Source organism: Scomber scombrus, chromosome 3 (genome assembly GCF_963691925.1).
Source record: "Scomber scombrus chromosome 3, fScoSco1.1, whole genome shotgun sequence".
Lineage (NCBI taxonomy): Eukaryota > Metazoa > Chordata > Actinopteri > Scombriformes > Scombridae > Scomber > Scomber scombrus.
Genome location: NC_084972.1, coordinates 19,157,627 through 19,178,307, shown reverse-complemented (window position 1 = coordinate 19,178,307; position 20,681 = coordinate 19,157,627). Strand labels below are relative to the sequence as shown.

Here is a 20,681-nt window from a genome sequence, read left to right as displayed (position 1 = left end):
ATTGAGACTAACTTTGACAAACACCTGAGGATTCATTCATACTTTGAGATTTTCAATTATTTTTGGTGGTCCTTACTGATGGAAAATGCAGTTTAGAAATTATTCGTAATTACTTTTTGTGTATTCAGGGCAAGTGTAAGTAAACATTCGCAACCTTGCATTACTTTCAGAATATAATTCAATTCAGTCATGCTATCAAAGTCTTTTTGGCTGTGGATTTTTGGCTACAAGGTCATTCATTTGGAAATAGAAAATTGTGAAAATCAACCAACCTCAGTTTTGTACTAATCATTTTATACTGATCCAATTTGCATGACTGGGCCTTATATAGGTTTATAACTGCATCTATGGTCAGGAGTATATAGAGTTGACATGAATTGCTATGACAGTTTGAGTCTAAAGGAAAGTAAACACAGGAACTAGCCGCCTGTAGCAGCCTTATGGCTAACTGTATAGAGATCTATATCTGGGACAGTTTGCCAGCTAACTGAAATACTCACATATTCATCCATGCACATCAGTTTGTTTACATGTATGAGGCTGACTTTCACCACTGTTAGAAAGTAAGCAAACTAAAAAAAAGTGCAATGATGTATTACCCTGTTGACTATTATGAGGACGATCATGAGTCATTTCACTTTAAATGGCCAAGTGTATTTATTTGAGCCTAAGTACACAAAGAAAAGATAAAAGGAGAACTGAAGAATGGAAGCAGAAAGGCAAAAGGACCGTCATGAAAGTCAACATACAGTAAACGTTACCTCAGAGAAACTGCTGGTGCTCTTGGGGTCACTGAAGAATGAAGAGGAAAACTTTTTCTGCAGTTGGACCTGTTGCTGTCAGACTCTGAATATCTAGAAGTGTCTGTGGACAAGAGTAATTCCAGCTGTGTAACTATTACACATGGCTTTATAGCATTTATCAACATTGTCGTCCTGGAGATTGTTTTTCCTGCACAGAATCAAGGGTGACGTTGGCTGGACAAACGTTCAGCTCCACACTGTAAGAAAATAGGACTAGAGCATGTAACTGCATGAGTGCAAGACCTCTGTCTACAGACACGTTTCCATCATAAGTCAATTCATTGTTCCGTCATAGTTTACTTTTACCGCTAAAGCAAAAAAAAGATTTTACCCTGCCACCATATTTTCACTGTATTTACCATTAAATGGCAAGGGAAAAGAAACGCTTGTTGTTCCAGACATCAGCACTTGTTCCAGCTTCCTGTAGTTGTACGTGCATTGCTTTTATACGTCTGTTTTCTTCAAGATAATCAGAGGCATGGATGTTTTATTTAATGTGGACTTACTTCTCTGTAGGGATGGGTACCAAAACCTGGTATTATGGGCCCCGGGGCTGGTTGAGCTCCTCCACACACACACACACACAGATGTAGAAAAGTCCACGAACAGCAGAGCACAGCTTAAGTGAAGATAACTCGTGTTGACAACAGCTAAACTCGTTACTGTTAGTGGAAAAAAAACGTTGCAAATAAAAAGCCAGTACTTTATGAATACACCTTGTCTACAAGCATATACGTGTAGATAAGCAATATTTCAATCTACTTTCTCTGCAGTCTCCTATCCATTGCTACCATGTTTTACACAAGGAAAGCATGCTCGCTTGACTAATAGTTACTAACAAATTAAAACAAAAGCTTTCTTTACGTAGTCTAACCGTTTAGCTTAGTTTGCCATATATCTTTAAATTTGGCAAATTGTTATAAATTTAGACAAAGCAGCCCCTCCTCCCTCTACCAGCGATACCTGCAGGCAGTGAATCACATCAGCAGCAGAAGGAGGAGGACAGAGGAAAGGATCAATGAATGATACTGATTCTTCTTTCTTTCTAAATTTCAATCAGTATTGTGATGTCAGGAATTAATTCATTTTAATACATTTTAGATTTGTTTTCAGTGAGATATTGAGTTCATGTAATGGTTTTGGTGTTGTAAACATTACCGCTGCCGCTCCAGAAACATTTAGTTATATTTAAAATATAAAAAAATTCTAATCCTGTCCTTAATTTAGTCTTTTTGAAAGTATATATTTTTTAAAAAGCAATAACAATTTAGTATTGAAATAAACTGATAAGAGAATCAATGAAGAACCAAACCCATGAGGAGTATTGATAAGAGTGGTGATTGTGAGTATGCAGTAAGAAACAGTGTGCAGTCACATATGAAAGTGTTTCTTTTACTGTCTGATGTAGATTCTGGTTGCCTATTAATTGAGATGATATTTGTGTTATTTTCATCTTAGCATAGTTAGATAAAATAATTATGACTGCAAGTTTTTTTTTCAGTAAGGAGATAAATAAGACCATCACTAGTAGCATACTTTTTGAAGGTAAAATGTTTTATATTTTTCATGCATAAATTAGTGCCAAATTGAACCATTTTAAAAAGGTCACTGCACAATCTGGGCACAAGAAGTCTTCAGCAGTAGTTCATGAAAATTCACAAAGTACAATGTGTATTTTGTCATTTTATCCTTGTAATTTGGAGACTTGCATACATAATCCATTGTATTTAATCTATACAGTTACTACTTCACTAGCATGGACAGTCGCTGAGCAATCCACAGTCTCAGACATAAACAAACCGATGTGCAAACTGCTCCAGATATATAGTTCCCTATATACAAAAAAAAAGTCTAAAGCAGTAGGAACCTGATGAGGTTGCCCTGTTTTCCTGAATCTCAACCTAAATCTCCAGAATCCCTAAAAGGGAGCTAAATAATAAAAGGGAACTTCAAAAAGACACTAAGTCAGACAAAATTCAATGCAATAATAGGTGGTACACAAGTAAACCGTGGCATAGAGCAAGCACTGAACCTGAGAACCACGGCATTATGTATTCTACTGAGCTACATCTATGGTGGAGCTCATTTTCCCTACCTCCTCCCAATTTTTACAAATGTGTGAATTTTCACAATTATTTTCTAACCCTTTTCTCAGATATGACGCCACAGGCAGTTACAGTGTATTGGAAGCGCTCCAAACATTAGTCACTTTGTGTTTTCATTATTTTCCGGCTCTAATTGACATGAAAAAATAAAATAAAATGGCACATAAAATGGCCTTTATTGATTCTTTAACCTTACTGATTCACAATCATTTTACATTTAAACCTTTATCATCATTAAATATAGGCTACTACTCTTATATTCTTGCTTGTTAAAGTTTCAGTTATTCAATTGTAGGGGTGTGACGAGATCTCGCGAGACTAAAACGTGCCGACATTTCTCGTTGAAGTGAATGTTTTCTATTGGCAATGTGTTATAATTTACCGAGCCCGTAAAGGATCATGTAATATCTTTTTAATGTTGACGGAATCGAGCGCACGTTTTAATAACTCGTTCGCACGAGTTAATAAAACGTGAGCACATTTAATTAACTCGTGCTAACGTTTTATTAACTCGTGTGCACGTTTTATTAATTTGTGTGCACGTTATTAACTCGTGTGCGCGTTTAATTAAATTGTGGCCACAATATAGCTATAACGTGTGCACGAAATACTAATTTGTGGCCACGAGATACTAATTCGTGGCCACGAAATAAGTAGGCTATAATGTGCCCACGAAATACTAATTTGTGGCCACGAAATAGGTATAACGTGCGCACGAAATACTAATTAATAGTATCAATATCATTCCTGGACAGCTGGGTAAGCAAATTGAGCGCACCTTCTGTAGAACCTGGAATAGCCTACGTCCGGACCAAATTCTGTTCAGTTTCAGCTTGAAATGATCTTAAAAAGCCTTTGTCCCTGATCATCTCCTTTGAAAGTAGCATCATGTGTGTCAGACTCTCAGCTGAGGGAATACATAGGTTATATGAACCGCAGCATTTAATGATGCCACCGGACGTAGCCGTGCAGTTACAGTAGCGCTCACTGTATGTATCACGTTGCCAAGGGAACCTATAGCCTATCAGTGATCAGAATCTAGTTTGTATTGATTTGCAGGTCGTTGTTGCTCTGACTGAACTACTGAACGTGTCTGTAGTGTTCTCTGGACATTTGTCCTTCAATAAAATCACAGAAGATTAAAAGTTCACTATATTATTGATCAGTCTGACGAAATGTGCTATAATTTCTTTAAACCATTATGTTATCACTTTGATGATGTTTTATGCTTGGTCCTGATTTGCTGAAGTCCGTTTCACACTGCTTTATTACAGCTAATAGAACCCTGATTAGAAAAATTGTTGTGTGCTTTGGTAAACAGAGTTAGTGGTTGGTTACTAATTGTTGTGTTATAAAGTTATAAGCATTAATAAGAAGGTTATGCAATTAATACACACAGCTTGCCCCCACCAGAAAAGATTTTTTTAAAGCCTCAAGAGAACTGAGCAGATCATAGTTGTGATAATAAAAAAAAAAGGAAAACAGAATCAACATTGCCTGATCTGGGGGTTGGACAGTCTGCACTTGAAATCTTTTTTTTTTGTATGCACTTGTTTACTATATAAGGTTTTTTTTTCTTAACCTGTCACCATGCAAATTTAAAAAAACTTTAGTTTCCAGTTAATTTCAAGCAGATTATTAACAGAAATTTACAAATAAGATGGAGTTTGTTTTTCTTTTCTAGTGCTCTTCACAGTAATTACATATTTTACCACCTATTGAAGCTTAGAGCAATTATTTCAGCTGTGCACTGGTATGGCATTATATGAAAAATTCATATTGTACGGGAAATGGCAAACAGTATGTTTGATGCCCAGTACTACCTTCACCTTTTTTTCTACCATGAAGCACATTTGTTAACATTAGAAATAAGTATTATATTGTTATGAAATATAGGTTAAGGCTTATTGAGCTGCAGGGAAAATTGGCAATGGTGCAAAGTCCATGTAGGTGATTGTTTTAACCATTATCTAGTAGCTACATTGATAATAAGATGCATCGGAATCTGTCCGACTCAGTTGAGATTGGTTGATCAGAAACACTGAATGTTTCCTTTGTATGAGCTGCATTGTGTTCTGGTTGCACCATAGTTCTATCACATCTCTGTTGCACTTCAAATGTCCACTTGGAGCTTCTTCAAGCAGTCTGTTTTCTACCAGCCACATGCCCAGTATTGTTTAGAGTTGCTTTTCTGACACTGTTGGTTTACAAGTATATTGAATCTGTCATTTGATTTAATGTAGCTTTCCTTCTCATGCTCCACAGACTTTGTCAGACAAACCACAGGAGGCAAACGAGAAAAATTTGTGTTGTTATATGTATTGAAATACAAATTCAACGACAAATGACATTGATATTTTAAACATGTATTTCAGTAGTTAATAAATACAGACATTTGTGTAAATTTCAAGCTCTAGCAACACGATCTGCTGTGGCAGAAATAGATCCAGTGCGTAGAGATAGTGAAGCAGAGAAGGGAGCCATGCATGTGTTGATGGTTGATATGCACTCAACATTTAGAGAACAATGCTTTACTTGTATGTGATAATATCAGTAATTTGACATTAATAGTGATTAAACAGTTTATTTGTTTAAATTATGTTAATCCAGGCAATTAGTCATCACTTCATTTCTTTTGTGTGCTTGGTTGAGTTCATTCAGTCTTTCAGCCAAGATACTCCAAGCTGGTCAGAGCAGCATTTTAATCATTCAGAATGACTCACAGCCATTTCACTCCAATTCATTTCATCGGTCCTAGCAACATCTAACCCAAAACACACATGCACACAAACTGGATTCGACCAGGCTGGTTTAAAACAAGGGAGGAAAACGCTGTTGGGGAAACTACTGTACCTATTTCCTGTGCTTCATGGAAATGGTGATTAATGTCCAGGCAATAAGGCGCTGTCACTAAAGGACATATACTGCTGCACTCAAGGACTTGGCCATATCAATAAATGTCCTTTGTCCTTCAGTAGCCACGTCCTCTTTAACAATCTAGCTGTGATGTGATACTGTGTCAGCTTTACTTGGAGCTGAAATGTCAGTCAGGGCTGCCCTGAGGAGAGTGGAGACAATGGAACCTTCAGGCTCCCTTTTTCCTGCATTGTGTTATTGTAGATCAACAGAGGACATGTTTGCTTTGTGCCCATATTTATTTTTATTTTTTTTGTAGGCTACATTCAAGATTGTCTTTTTCAGAGGCGACGGAAACCAAATTCAAAAGTAGGCTATTCCAACCACGAGGCTCATTTTCCCCATCATGAATTATGGCGACAATCACTGAAGATACAAGATTAGGCAGTGCATGTTTTATCAAGTGCTTTGTGGAATGCAAAATAAGCTTGTTGAATAAGAGACATGTTGTGTTTGATGAATTGGATTTGAACCTTTGCATAATTTACAATGTCGTTTTCTTAGGTGCTTTAGAAGATGCCTAAAATAAAGCTTTGCTACTGTGAAGCAGTACTTTTTTAACTATGCCTTTAACTTACTTTAAATTCAAAATTAGGTTACCACTGTCTTGAATGTAAAACACTAGCTCTTGAAAGTCTTACAGCGGTAGTCACTGTGTACAGTAGTTGTTAGTGTCAGGACAAGTGTTTTGTTGGTGTTTGCTATTCACCCCATTTGCAAAAAAAGGAAAAAGCAAACTCAAGAGGATTATGTATTTATGTGACTAAAAGCGTTATTTGTGTCATACCTCTACAGGCTACTTTTAAGCATATTGATTATTTGATTTTGTGTAAATAGTGTTGTTATGGTTTAAGACTCACTTGTAAAGATGCCACGCTTTCTAAATGACTTCAACCAGCCTGTATTTCTTCATTTTCCGTACTGCACTTTCTTGTTACCTGTTTGTCAACATATGTATCAATACTTTGTATTTTTGAGAAACTAGTATGCTGATTTACCAACTCTACTCAGTATACATAAAGTTGAGTAAAATAGTAATTACTTTTGTGGGGCATTTTTAAGCCTTTTATTGAACATTTAGCTATAGTAGTGCAGTGCCCGTGCAAAATCTGTTTTTGCGTGTGTTTTTACTACAAAGTAGCCTGGGCTATTCAAAGTGTTTTCAGTTTCATCCATTTTTTTGAGTGTCTGAAGTGTACATTCGCTGCCTTATCCCCTCTCTAACTCTGGTCCTGCGCTGTGCTCAGTGTGCTGTGTGAGAGGGGGCGTGGCCAGCGACTAGAGTGGCAACAGCAAATGTGTGCTTCTTTTACCGATATATTTATCTACATTTCTTATCCAAACAACGTCAACTTGGCACTGCACTTAATCGTGCCCGTAGCAAGACACCTGTCACGTTTGAAATAAATCGGATGAACGGTTCAAGAGATATGCGAATAACAAACAGACAGACAGACAGACAGACATTCCTGTCATTTATAGATATATTCGTAATAGCAGCTAATTACCCGCCATTAGTTCTGCTGAAGCACTCTAGCTCTTTCCTTTTTAGTGACTTTTGCACTCTAGCTGCTTTAGCTCAACCTAGCAGCGAACGATAGCTTCTCTCTCTCTTCTTCTGCTTTCTCTTGCTAGTTGTGTCTTTATATTTAGCTATTCCTCTGCCTCCCTAAGTGATAATGGTACATGTAATAAATAATTTTACTATTTGCCATGATGGTGGTGTGGCTCAGTGAATTGGAAGTGTGACTCTGCAGCGGTGAGCAGGAGTTAGCCAGCTCATGGTAGCTGGTGCAAGCTAACCTAGCCTCTCAGTTTAATTATATTGAACATTTATTGAACAGTTGTTATATTTCTACTGAGGTAAACTATATTTTATTATTGTTATTGTTTTATTGCCCTACTCAGAGGGGTACCCAAAAAGGTAAGACTAGGTAAGGATTAAAATTCTTCCAATATCACCAACATTACAAAGAAGTCCAGTTGTCAATGAATTAGTTGAACAATAAATATGAAACACTAGGGATTCAATTACGTTCTTTATCAATTAGTTATGATAAGCAGTCTGCTCTGACATATCACATCATAATTTGGTGATTATATGAGATATACACTAAGGGCCTGATTTACTAAAGGTATGCGTGTGTAAAAACGTGTGCAAACTTGACATCACCTGCAAAAAGTGTGCAAGCTGATCCACTAATGCGGCGCATTGAAGCTTGTGTCTTTCAAATGTGCAAGATAGTATGTGCTGTCCATTTAGTACGTATGCCATAATGTATGTAATATGGGGCGTTCTAAGCCCAGTGTTTAAACTACAGGGAGGAGAAAATGCAAATATGTTATTTAGCACACGCATTGTGATTTACCATCATCGAAGGTAATTTTGCTGACAGTAACTGTGTCTATAAACACGTTTGAAGGCAGGTATCATCCGGCTTGATGCTGGGCACAGATGATTTCTGTTACTGTGGTGAGGACTGTGGCGTTTTATTCTGGTAATATTTCTTTGCTATAACTCAATATACTTGTTAACCTCTTCCATTAGAACCTTTAATTCCATGGGACCAAATTTCATTTTGCGGTTGCAGGCTTTTTGCTCGTCCAAACTCTCCATTAAGCTGTCTGCACCTGTTGTCATTTGCACAGTTATTCATAGTAGATCACGTGCAAAATGCACACTAACCAAACGTGCAATCTGTTGCACTGCACACACAATTTAGTACCCTTTATTTGGGATCTTAGTAAATTAGGCCCTAGTGTATTTCAGACTATAGTTATTCCACATATCAGACTTGAAGAGGGAATATTAACTTATTAAAGGTCATTTACCATGAGCGCATGACAAGCGATAAATAAAGTGGGCTAGTTGAAATCAAACACATTTATTAGCCTGCCAAGTTGTAACACTGAGTTGATATCCACTTTTCCACTCCAGTGCTAAACCCATTTCATTAATTCCTTGTTGAATGTGTTTTTTTCCCCTCCTTAAGTTAACACCCTGAGAGATCTTCCCCCAGGCTCTTTCCTTTGGGTTTAGAATGAGATTGATGTTCTGTTTGTTTCTCCCACACACTTCCACTGTCTCTCTGGGAGCCGTCTCTATTTCTAGAAAAACATCTACAACAACAACGGAAAAGGGGTCATTGTTATTTAACCATGTTACAAAAAAAGACAGCATTTGAGCTGGCGATTTGCAGGTGTAATATATTGTATTTGAAAGCTTACCTTTGGATGTTTAACTGTTTGATTTGACAAATAAATTCTGTGAAAGGGATCTGCGCTATTGTAAAAAAAAAAAAAAAGAAGAAGAAGAAAAAAGACGAAGGCAGCCTCAGTGAAGATTTGGTGCTAGTTAATTTCAGAGAATTCCAAGGGAGAAGATGTGCTGAGTTGGATAGTTTTTGGAGGGAGAACAGCCTACCCTATCGATCCTGTTGACGTGCTTCCCTCTGGGGAATGCAAATGCTCCTGTTCCTCAATACAAACATTCAAACCCTCCTGCTATTGGAACCCTAATTAACTAGGGATTTGAATACCACGGCCTTTTCCTTTGACGTTTTCATATTTCAGAAAGATATTGTTTTACGCTTCCTCAACAACGACAACTCATATTTATTAGACAGTGAAAAGGATTTGTGCGACAACATAGTCAACAGTTGAATTTGCAGAATGTTTAAAAAATGAAAAGAATATAAACATACTGTTTGATCCCTGGGTAATTTTATCTGCACTGTCATACTAATTCTTGCTTGTCTCCTTATTTCCCAAACACTATTGTGAACTAAAGGTGTGACAACTGCTGTATGTTATTGTCACAGCTGATCTAAACCTCACAACACCAGTGTTTACCACAGCAGGGGGGGGACCTATCCCCAGGTAACCACTAATCACTCAGGGATTCCAGAGATCATCTGTCCCTGCACTTAACAGCCAGCGTGAGGCCGGTGGGAGTTAGCAACCGCTTTGCCTCAACTGCCTCTCAGTTGTCAAGATGATGACCTGTGTAGCTGTAATATTTAGTTCAGTTAAATGGTTTCAGTAGGTTTTATGACTGGTAACATCAAAGTGCCTTCTTGATAAAATGAAAGTGAAGTTAACCATATTTGCTGCTTTGAGTTAATTGTGTTTAGCCCTGCTAATAGAAAGATTCTAATATTTTCTTATTGTAATATGTTATATATTAAGTGTGTATACTGTGTGCTGTGTTTGTTAGCATCAAATATAGAAAACTGATTACAGCAAATGGCTGTAAAATCCTTACTGTTGCTGCTGAAGTAAAGCAATTCCATGCTCCCTCTATAAATTAGACAAAATAACTCCAAAGTAGATAAACAATATGGCTACTTAATAAATACATGTTATGTAGTAAGTTATTAAGAAAATATCAGTGACTCAAATTTGTGTTACAACCACTTCTGTTGCTCATCTTTTTCTTTTTGTTCATTCATTCAGTTCAATCAAGCATATACATGTACAAATTTGGTAGGAAAGATTAAAATCAACTAAACATTACATTTTAAATTTGATAATTACCATGCATTACAATTATAGCATGTAGAAAAAAAGATAACTGATCAGATGACTGAAGGGATATGTGGAAACCTGGATTTCGATTTGATGTTTGCTGTAAGCCTGGCAGTTACCGGAAGCTTCAACATTTGAACAAGAAGGGAATAGTTTGTGCGGAGCTGAGAGGAGGGAAAGTTTTCAAACGAGAGGCTGAAAAACCTGTTAATCACGCAAACGCACTCCACAATATCGCTGTTATTTCCAAATCGCCCTCAGGACTCACATAAGAGGTGAAAATAGATATCAAGGCACTCATTTCTTGTGGAATAAATGTATCGAGTTGGCTCAAGACAAAGAACATTTTCCTTTTGAATTCAGAACAACTTCAATCGTGTATTGTTTTTTTTTTTTTTTTTAACCAGCATGTATCGGCCATAAGGACTGCAGCTAAATGCACTTACACGCTGGCTTCACCACTCAGCTGTGCTGTTGCTGCCTGATTAGAATCATTACCTTGAGTCACAGCCAAACACTGCTCAATTGAGTGCTGTTTTTCAGCTTTTGTTTGCTCCTTCTCTTGTGCGCTCTGGATCTCGTGTTTATTAGCCTTGGATTTATGTTGTTGCAAATTTAACTACAAGTAGGCAATGTGCCAAGGTGGCTGCAATAACTTTGATGTGAAATTGTCTGGTCATGTGCGGATTCGGTCAATTGCCATTTGACCAGAAAGAGATTCACTTTAATGTTTCGACAACAATGATCAAGTTGTAGTGTCTTAAAGCAAGAACAAACAAGTGAATGTGAATGTGGAAGAGCTGTGGTCGGAGCAGATGTCCTCATTTTGTCACGAGTTGTATGCTGGCAAAGATGATGGGTACTGTAATAGTCTTGTAATCCTTTTTGGCTAATTAGCAGCCATCTCGTTGTGACACGCAACTCGATTTCTTCCATCACAATTCTTCTAACGGTTAATCAACAGAAGCGTTATTTACTTATTGTTGGATCACAGCAGGTACAGAAAATCTACCTATAATCATCTACCTAGAGTGTACCATTTTCTTGTTTTGGAAAAAAGGATAGATTTTATTAGTTTAGTGGAGGAAATTGTGTCTGAAAACTCTATCATTAAATATGCACTTTTGGTGATTACATGAGGTTGTTTCTTACTACTTTTAGAAAATGTCATGATTATTTTCAGAACAAATCAGTTCACACAGTTGGAAACGCTAATACTGTTACTGTAATTTTAGCTGTGAAAACAGTGGGGAGGAGAGGAACTAGCAGAGACTAACAATCCCTTGATGTGAGAAAGAAATTATTTCATTTTCTTGAACATGCAATTACATTTTTAGATTTTCAGACGTCTAATGACCTTAAAATGACATGTAATGACTATGACCTGCAGGGAAAAAAAACCTTGACTTAATGCCCAAATGAAATTGACATTAAATTAAAAAATAAGCTGTAATTGGAGACATTATCCAAGGGAAGCGTGGACCCAGAGCACAGTCCCATGACATGCTGTCAGTTTTTAAAGCATTGTATTTTGTCACATGGAGCTCAGACGATGGTGATTTTTGCCATTTTTTAGCTATTGTGACAAAGTATAAAAAGGTTTGTTAGTCCACTGTGGTTTTGTCGATGTAGGTTTTTGACAATGTGTACACCTCACATTACTGGAGCAAAGTATGTATTTATATCTTTGTCCTTCTAAAGAAATAATGAACTGAGTACATTGAACATTACAAAACAAGTGAGGCTACTTAAGAGGCTGTTACAGAGGTATCAACTGCATTGCTCTTCATGGTTTTATTTATCGTTTCTAAATTCAGCCTTCAAGTATTGATTAGAGTCCAACATCAAAGAGCATTTAAAGAGGAAGGGAGGAGGTCTGACTGCTTGTATGGCCTCGGGCAGGCATGAAGAGCCTGCTTGGAAGTGATGCATGCAAAGTCCTAGCTCGCTGGTATTATATTTATGGCTACCATTGAGTCATTTGGCCAGTGATCTGCAGGTTGGGTATATTTCATCAGAACTAAGCAGATGTTTTCTTCCAAGGCGTATTTTCAGCTGAATTATAGTAGTGTGTTACAACCTGAAATAGACGACAATATGCAGATTTGTAGATGCTTTTCTCTAAATCACCTCACTATAGCTACGAAACCATACATTTTCAGTCCGGGTGTCCCTGGCTGTGATCAAATCAACGCCCTGGCAATATCAGTGTCACGCTCTATCTACCTGTTGAGTTAGATGGAGCCATTTACATGACCAGTAATCAACCATCACCATTCATGAACAGCAGTAATGTGTGAGGAGTGTAATGTACCCACCAGAGGCAGCTGAATTTATTTCAGAATCAATAACTAGACAATTCATGCAACGCTGCACACCGCGTCCTGAGGAATGACCTCATAAGCTCTTGGCACTTAAGCCATCCAATTGCCACATATTGAAAATTGAAAACCTCACTTTCCACTGTAAATTTTCCTGACACTGGCAGAGTTGTCCTGTACAGTCCTGCCACTGTACACGGAGAGACGTGTTTGAGTATTGTTCATCTTAGTCTGTGAAAGGAACAGGCCATAGCTGTTCTAGTAAAGAGGTCACCAGCCATGAATTTGTTTAATCTTGTTAATGGTTTTCATCAGAGCCCCTGATGCACTCAATCACTGAAGCACTCCAGCTATTTAATGCACTTAATTCACTGTACTAGCGTTGTCCTGGAAGCACATTTGACAGAAGATTGACATCATGTAGATTTACTGTGTAATTTCACAATTTTTGAGGAGTAGCTGTCCGCTGTATACTCAGCCTGTATGGAAGTGAAGTGGCTACGAGTTGTGCACAGGAAGTAGCGTGGTTTTAATTCATAAAAGGGTCAGTTTTGGTCAGACAATAGAACAATAGTTCTTAACCGGCTTCTTCTGAATAGAGAATAAATGCCAGGATGTGTGTTTTTTTCTCCTTTTCTTTCTTTTTTCTATTCAAGGAAGACTGAATACACAGGGGACTTTCATCTAGACATTTTCGCCCACATGCTCGATCAAAGTCTGACGTTTGATGTGCTGTGTTCCCCCCTTATTCCTTGTAGTAAAAGGTTGAAGAACACTGTAACACATGGCATGTCGCACTGCCCAGGCCTCATCACCTCTGACTTTTTGTAGTATAATAACACAGATAATATGATACCTCCACAATATACCATTTTTATAAGGAGGAGAAAAACTGCAGGGAATACACACTTCTGAACTGTGAGTGGGTTGAGTCTGTGACACATTTGGATTTGATTATAATGAGATGGCCTTATCGTCTTTTTACCAGATAAGTTTAGAGAATAGACTGCAGAGCAAGTGTGGTATAATGAGAAAGTTGAGTGTGCCTTCTCTGCCCTTCCTCCCATTCTGCTCGCTTTGTTCCTCAATGAAACGCAAACAAAAAATGTTTTGTGTTCGAGAGGAGGTCAAAGGCTGTCAGGCACACAATACCCACAAGGATTTTTTTTTAACACCGTTTTTAGATTTATTTAAAAGTTAGCAGTGAGTTTCAGTCACTTTACCAATTCTACTTGTCTCCATATCTCACCATGAAGTTATATTTTAGGATGTCAGCACCCCGCATGGCACTTGCTGTCAATTACCATGATGAACAAAAAGCCAGCAGGCCTTGACATGCACACAGACAAAAAGAAAAAAAAGGATTAAGGCAAGGTGGACATTTTTGGAATTTTTATTTTAGTTTTATTTTTCATCAAAGAACAACTTTCACACTCAACTAATGGGCTTAATTTTACTGTAATATGGCTAAATTTCTTTGGCCCAAGGGTCCTGATGTCCTCTTTGCTGAAACTGCTTGTTTGCTTTTAGCTGTGTAGGCCTAAATATCTGCATTGGGATTTGAGTAGTTTTATTATTTCTGAGCTTGATGTTTTAGCCCCAAGGCTCAGCTCCCTCTGTGCAATATCTTTGGCTGATCTTGGCAGTTCTCGTTTTCCCGAGGTCCTTGGTGTGACTGGAACACTTCCGGGGATATCAAGCCACATCACCCATTTCCCGAGGAATAGGAAACACATGCACGCTCAAGATCAAGCTCAACTTACCCCCCCACCCCCCTTACCGCCCCCTTTTTTCTCCTCCTGCTCCTTTGCTTCACAGAGGGATCCCGACCTTGTTTTACATGTGTGACTTGTCTCGTAATAGAGGGAAACCATGAAAAGCCTTACAGAGTGTGAATAGACTCGAAAATGAAATGAGTACACTGGAAATGCGGTGTGTTTGTCATAAAGGTACGTTTTAGTGAAACACAGAGCTGAGCAGATGTCCTTTCCTTTGACAGTTGACTCAATGCATTGCAGATGAGATTGCACAGACGGCAGCTGTCTCCCTCAGAATGCACATTTGTTCCTCATATACATAGCAATTTTGCATCAAGAGCCTGCCCTTTACGCACTCAGGAGGGCTGTGAAAAACACAGCTCACTTCTGTTTAGTACGAATTCAGACAGAATAATGTAAAAGTTGTTTAGACTGTAGTTTGTCTAATTAGTAAATTTAATGATATGCCTTCTCTCTCCTTCTAATTAAAGGACTAGCCGAGAAAGTGGGGATGGGTGAAGTGAGTGAGCTTTCCTCTCTGTTGAGGTGCCCGTGTGTATATAACTGTATGAATGTAAAGCAGGCCAACACCGGGGGAGAAAGTGAAAAGATAACAACACTGACTGACGTACCGGCAAAGATTCCACTTTACTGATCACAATTCGACACGCCACCTTCGTTAGGCATGTGAAGGTGATGAGACAAAAAACATCTTGTTGGATATAGTGCATAGTCTTTGGGGAAGTTAATGTTCAGTGTTTTCCCAGCATATCTAACTCGAGGGCCGCCGCCTTTGTAGAAAACTCAACCGCAAGGACAGCTCAGCACCCGCACAGTCTACAGTGTGCTCGTGATAGAGTTAACTTGGAGTCCTTCAAAAATGGCAGCAGTTGCAAGCATTTTGTTTTTAAATTGAATGACTAAATAATTACCTTTGCGAGACGAACGTGAAGTTTATTGTGAACTTTCTACGCTGTCACTCAGAGACTAACGTTAGCGGAACGGAGCAACAAACTTCAGCAGTAACAAATGAGGCTGGCTAATGAACTCACACTGCAGTTTTAAACAACTTAAACCAACTCTGAGGTGAAGAAATAACTGCTCAGTCTGTACTGCATTGTTTGTCTATTGGAGATTTGAGCTTATTTCAGCTGTTCAGTGGCACATGTCATTCTGATATTAAGGTTAAAGAGGTCATAGCCTTGATTTGGTTACAACCTCAAGGCTTATAGCCTACAAATCCCATGAAAAGACCAAAGCCAACAATTAATTTCCAGAACTAGATATACCAACAGACCTCCATTGTTGTCCAAAAGCTATTAAAAACATATCAGTGAGCCACATGGTTGCACTATTTATTCCTGTTGTTGAGAACTGTTTGCTACAGTGCCCAGAGGAAATCTGAGAAATTACTCAGCCTTTGCGTTTGTGCCTGATTTAGATTAACATCTACAGTAGGAACAAATGGGCTTAGAGCTGAGAAACACAGGGGAAGTTGGAAAGTATTTGGAGAACATGTTTTTTTTTTTTTTTGGTAGGCTTTTCACATTTGTTGACAGGAACAAAAATATGAAATATAACCAGCCTTAATTTTTTAAGTCAGATGCCGTTACAAGGGGTGGGTTCAAGTAATTGATTAATCATTGAGTCCTTGTGTATGAGACTAAACATTTTTAAATGTATTTTTATTAATTAAAAAAATATATATATTTATGTAAAAGAGAATGAGTTACTGTTTCTGGAGCCTCAGGGTGGTGGTAAAGTCACAAGCAGACATAAAAGTTTCCCTAAAACATGCAGCTCTGCTAGCTATTCAAAACAAGAAAAACAAAACACAAAAACTGTCTCATGTCCCTTTTTTAGTTCTTGTTCTTGTTCTTCTCCTTTCTGCCACATATGATCAATTGATCTGAATCAAGACCGTTATTAGTGTTCAATCTGTGAAAAAACCCTACAAGCCTATAAAACAGAAAAGTACCATTCCTACAATTTGCAGGCATTGTGCTGCATTAGAATTGAGGCTATCTGCTTAATATAACTTAATGAAAGCACACACATACATATTGCATTTTGCTAATGGAAAGTAAATGTACCTCCTCACCATCACTCTGCCTCCACTCTCTGTTTAACCACACTACATGGACCTTGTAATTCAGAATGCATTTCATAGTTTAATCCATCCCCAAATAATCTTGACGTCTAATGGACGTACCACCCAGACTGTCCTTCACATACCTGATGCTACTGCTGGAGATGAGCTTGATGTTTTAACTCCAGCCCCCAATGACTAATGCGAGTTAAACGCTCCTGTGGTTGTTGTTAGGCTGCTGTTTTTCAAGGGCTCTCAGGGGTTCTTGGCTTGTTGTTGAGTGTGATATTATGGAACAAATAGCAGGGCTTAATGGTGGTGTAGATGATTTAACTGCCCTTTAGGGCAATGAAAAAGGAAAATCATTTCGTATGTCTAGACATTGCTGAAGCCGTTGTTCTGTTAGGGTTTTGTCTTTAATTTCCTCCGAGTTTCCTAAAAAAAAAAAAAAAAAAAAAAAATCAGGTAAAGAGTCACAAGTGTGAATGTAAAAATACCTTTTAGGCCAGACTCTGTATATAATGACTCATTTAAACTAGTAGTTAACCTTGATGATTTTAATTCACTGGTGTTTTCTAGATTTAGGATGTATGAATGCTATTTGAGTGCAGCGCAGCTCTCCTCAGTCTCCTTCAGGCTCAACACCGTCTGTGTTGTCTGCTCTACTCTATCAGAGATGCTGTGGCTTTAATCCTTTGCCCACAGGGGACGGCTGACATGGATGAGTGTAAACTGTTGACATGGTGCTGTCTCCTATGCTCTCTGATCAAAGACAGTGCAGCCCTCCTGTTTCACAACCTGCCTTCAAATATGCTCCAAGTCTGTGCCACAGAGACTCCCTCCCTGTCTGTTTCACACATTATTTTAACCTGTGTCTGTCCATTATGAACTGATCTGATATATAACAAAGCAGCCATTTATAAGGTTACCCATGTAACCTCTGTGACCTCCACCCCAAACAATAATTAAATCTGGACAACAATGTGTAAGTGGCTCATACCATAGCGGATACCATTTTCGGAGATGGTAATGCGCTGAATTCAACTGCAAGGAAAGACTTAATGTAGTGCTTAGTTTAATTAATCCCCAGTAATGATGCAACTATTAGTAAGAGCTGAGTTTGTCTTAAGTGGCTGGAGGTGTGTGTGTGTGTGTGTGTGTGTGTGTGTGTGTGTGTGTGTGTGTGTGTGTGTGTGTGTGTGTGTGTGTGTGTGTGTGTGTGTGTGTGTGTGTGTGTGTGTGTGTGTGTGTGTGTGTGTGTGTGTGTGTGTGTGTGTGTGTGTGTGTGTGTGTGTGTAACTTCTTGTCAATCGGCGGTTTAAAATGGGATGGAACCCCGGAATTAGACTTTTAGTTTGAACCTCATGAGACTCCTAAAACCTGTGATATACAGTGGTTGTCATGGTAACAGTTTCATGATGCAGGGTTAGATGTGCATACAAACATTCATGAAACATTCACAAAGGGCAATCCAGTCAAGCTTGTCCTGTAAATTGAGATTTAAAAACTGTGGTAAAATTCATGAAACAAGCATAACCTGTGGTTGTATTGTTTGATAGATAATCCTACATTTGTTTATAACCCATGTATACCAATCCTAAAATGCAGTTGTCGAAAGCATCAGATGTTTCCGCAAATGCCTCCAATGGTATGCTTATGTAAATTTGATCTTGCCATGTGTTGATAAAAGGAGCATCAGATCAGAATTGGTCAAAATTGTTCATTGTGCTCATTGTGTTTGAGTGTTTTCATTGGGAGAGATGTAACCTAGCTGCAACAAATCAATTAGTTGATTGACAGAAAATCAGCCGGCAACGATTTTAGCCATTGAGTAATCATTTAAGAAGATTTCTGCAAAAAAAAGAAAAAATCACTCAAAATATTCACCAGTTCCAGCTTCCCCCTGTGCATATGTTCTGGTATTCATACTCCTTAATGATAATAAACTGATTATCTTTTGGACTGTTTGTTGGACAAAACGTAACCATGGGCACTGGGATGGACATTTTTCAAAATGTAATGCAATTTTGCGAACCACACAAATATTATTTTTTTCAGTTACTTGGGAAAATAATTGATAGATCAATGAATAATGAAATCATTAGTCATTAATCATTAGTTGCTGCCCTAGTTTACCAGTTGTACAACATGGATTATCCAAGAGAGTATTAAAAAAAAGCGGATATAAAAAGTGTATTACAGCACAGTAATTTCTGCTTCCATTCTGGGTCTGGCATATTGTCATCTCTGGTTTTGTTTTAATTTTTCCTGCCATTTTCTTTACACCGAAACATTCTGCTTGCCCAATTGTTTGCATCCTTCTAGCAACGGGGAACCCATATTAGCATCTCCAGCTTTTTGAATGCCACTGTTGGTTTTGAGTGCTTAAAGCAACATAAAACACTCTTGTTTTGCATGTGCACCTGATTGACAATGACTTCAGCTCGACATTTTCTTCTCCACTGGCACAGGCTGCATCCGTTGTGGAGCATGTTTTCCCCACCGAGTTTGATTATTGCATGCCTGGGACTTAATAGGCTCTGGGGAGTGTCTGGCCTAAGGACAATTTGTGCCCCTAGCATTCGGTGTAATTCTGTTGACAATGTTTGATTTCTTTTAGGCAATTTGCCCTCAGAAGTAAAATTTGTGCCGAGAAGACATGGGTGTGATTGTTTACGCTCTTGGAAATATGGGCTGTCTGCATTTTACTAAAAGCAGTTTTCACACAGGAGCTTAGCAGGCAAGCTGTTGTGATATTATTACATCCATACATATATTACAAACATATTGACCGGCCAGTCCATTTACTTTTTTTTTCTTTTTTTTGCCACACCAGCTGCTGCTGTAAAGGATTTGATTGATAGTAACTGTAAGAGAGCAGGAAGCATAATAGGGCCTGTAGGAAGGGCTCTTCTTGTTTCCTGTATATCCCTGATGGTGATGATCATTACCACCCATTAAGGCTTTGTGTCAAATGGGACACCTGGTGCTGAAAGCAAGGGATTTTATTTGGTGCACATAGTCACTGCTGTTTGTGTTGCTTCTGTCTTCGGTGGTTTAGTTCGCATAGGCTCAGAAGTTTAGGAAACTGTTGACTTGCGAGGCGGGATACTGGGCAAACATTATCCCTGTTAAAATCTGTTTCAATCTCTATCACCTCTGTGGGTTTACAGTCCGTGCTGGGAGTAACTGCAAAAACTGCACTTTTTAAGATTTAAGGTACCTTGACTTAATGTTCATCTTAAATCACTTTAGTTGTAATCTACAGTTTCAATCATCAATAGCTTTAAAATAGCATTTATCTAAGTGTGATATTTAAATGCACCAACCAAAGAGAACATTCGTATTGGACAATTCCACAAAATTAGAGATGCAGCGACTGATCGGCCGCAGATCGAAAACTTGACTGTTTTCTCACACACACACACACACACACACACACACACACACACACACACACACACACACACACACACACACACACACACACACACACACACACACACACACACATTAAAATTAATGATATGAACTGCAGCAGAGACTTGACTGATGTTACAGCACATCGGCTGCAGTTTTTAGGTTGTTAAAACATTAATTTACCTGTTTTATTTACTGGCAACATGTCGCACACCGTCATCATGACACCAACAGGCAGGGCTCAGATGGCGGCCTGAACGCAGTCTACATCTGACCGTCCCAGGTCTGCTCAATATGAGACGGATGGTGAGTCAGTCCAGCCCAAAATAGACTAATGTAACATGGAGTTTACATGCTGGGACATGTTCAACTGTTTTTAGACAGATTACCTGAGACCAGGAGATTTTTCTATTTAAGGAAAAGTCTGATATTAATGTTTTATTGAAAATCAACTGAGGTGTGGCCCTGCTGTTAATACTGCTGATGTTTTTGTTTTAGAATATGTAGGAAAGTATTATAGGTAAAATCCTTTTTTTTTTTTTAAACAGGGTAATTACTTTCTGCTACTACCCATCAGGGATTATCTGCACAACGAACAAATATTCTATCAGTATTTTACTGTGAGTTGACTTCAGTGATACTAGAAGTTCATCATTGCGGTGATATTTGTCATGTCATGTTGCTGAAAAAGAAAGACCCTCTGCAACCCGTCCTTTCTTTCCCCCATGCTGAACATTTTCTAA

The 20,681-nt window shown here is 38.3% G+C and overlaps 1 protein-coding gene across 1 annotated transcript in view; it reads left to right on the top strand.

The window, feature by feature from the left end:
* ca16b (carbonic anhydrase XVI b) overlaps positions 1-20,681 on the top strand; it is a 113,368-nt gene that overhangs the window by 8,359 nt on the left and 84,328 nt on the right. The gene's annotated exons all lie outside the window — the stretch shown is intronic.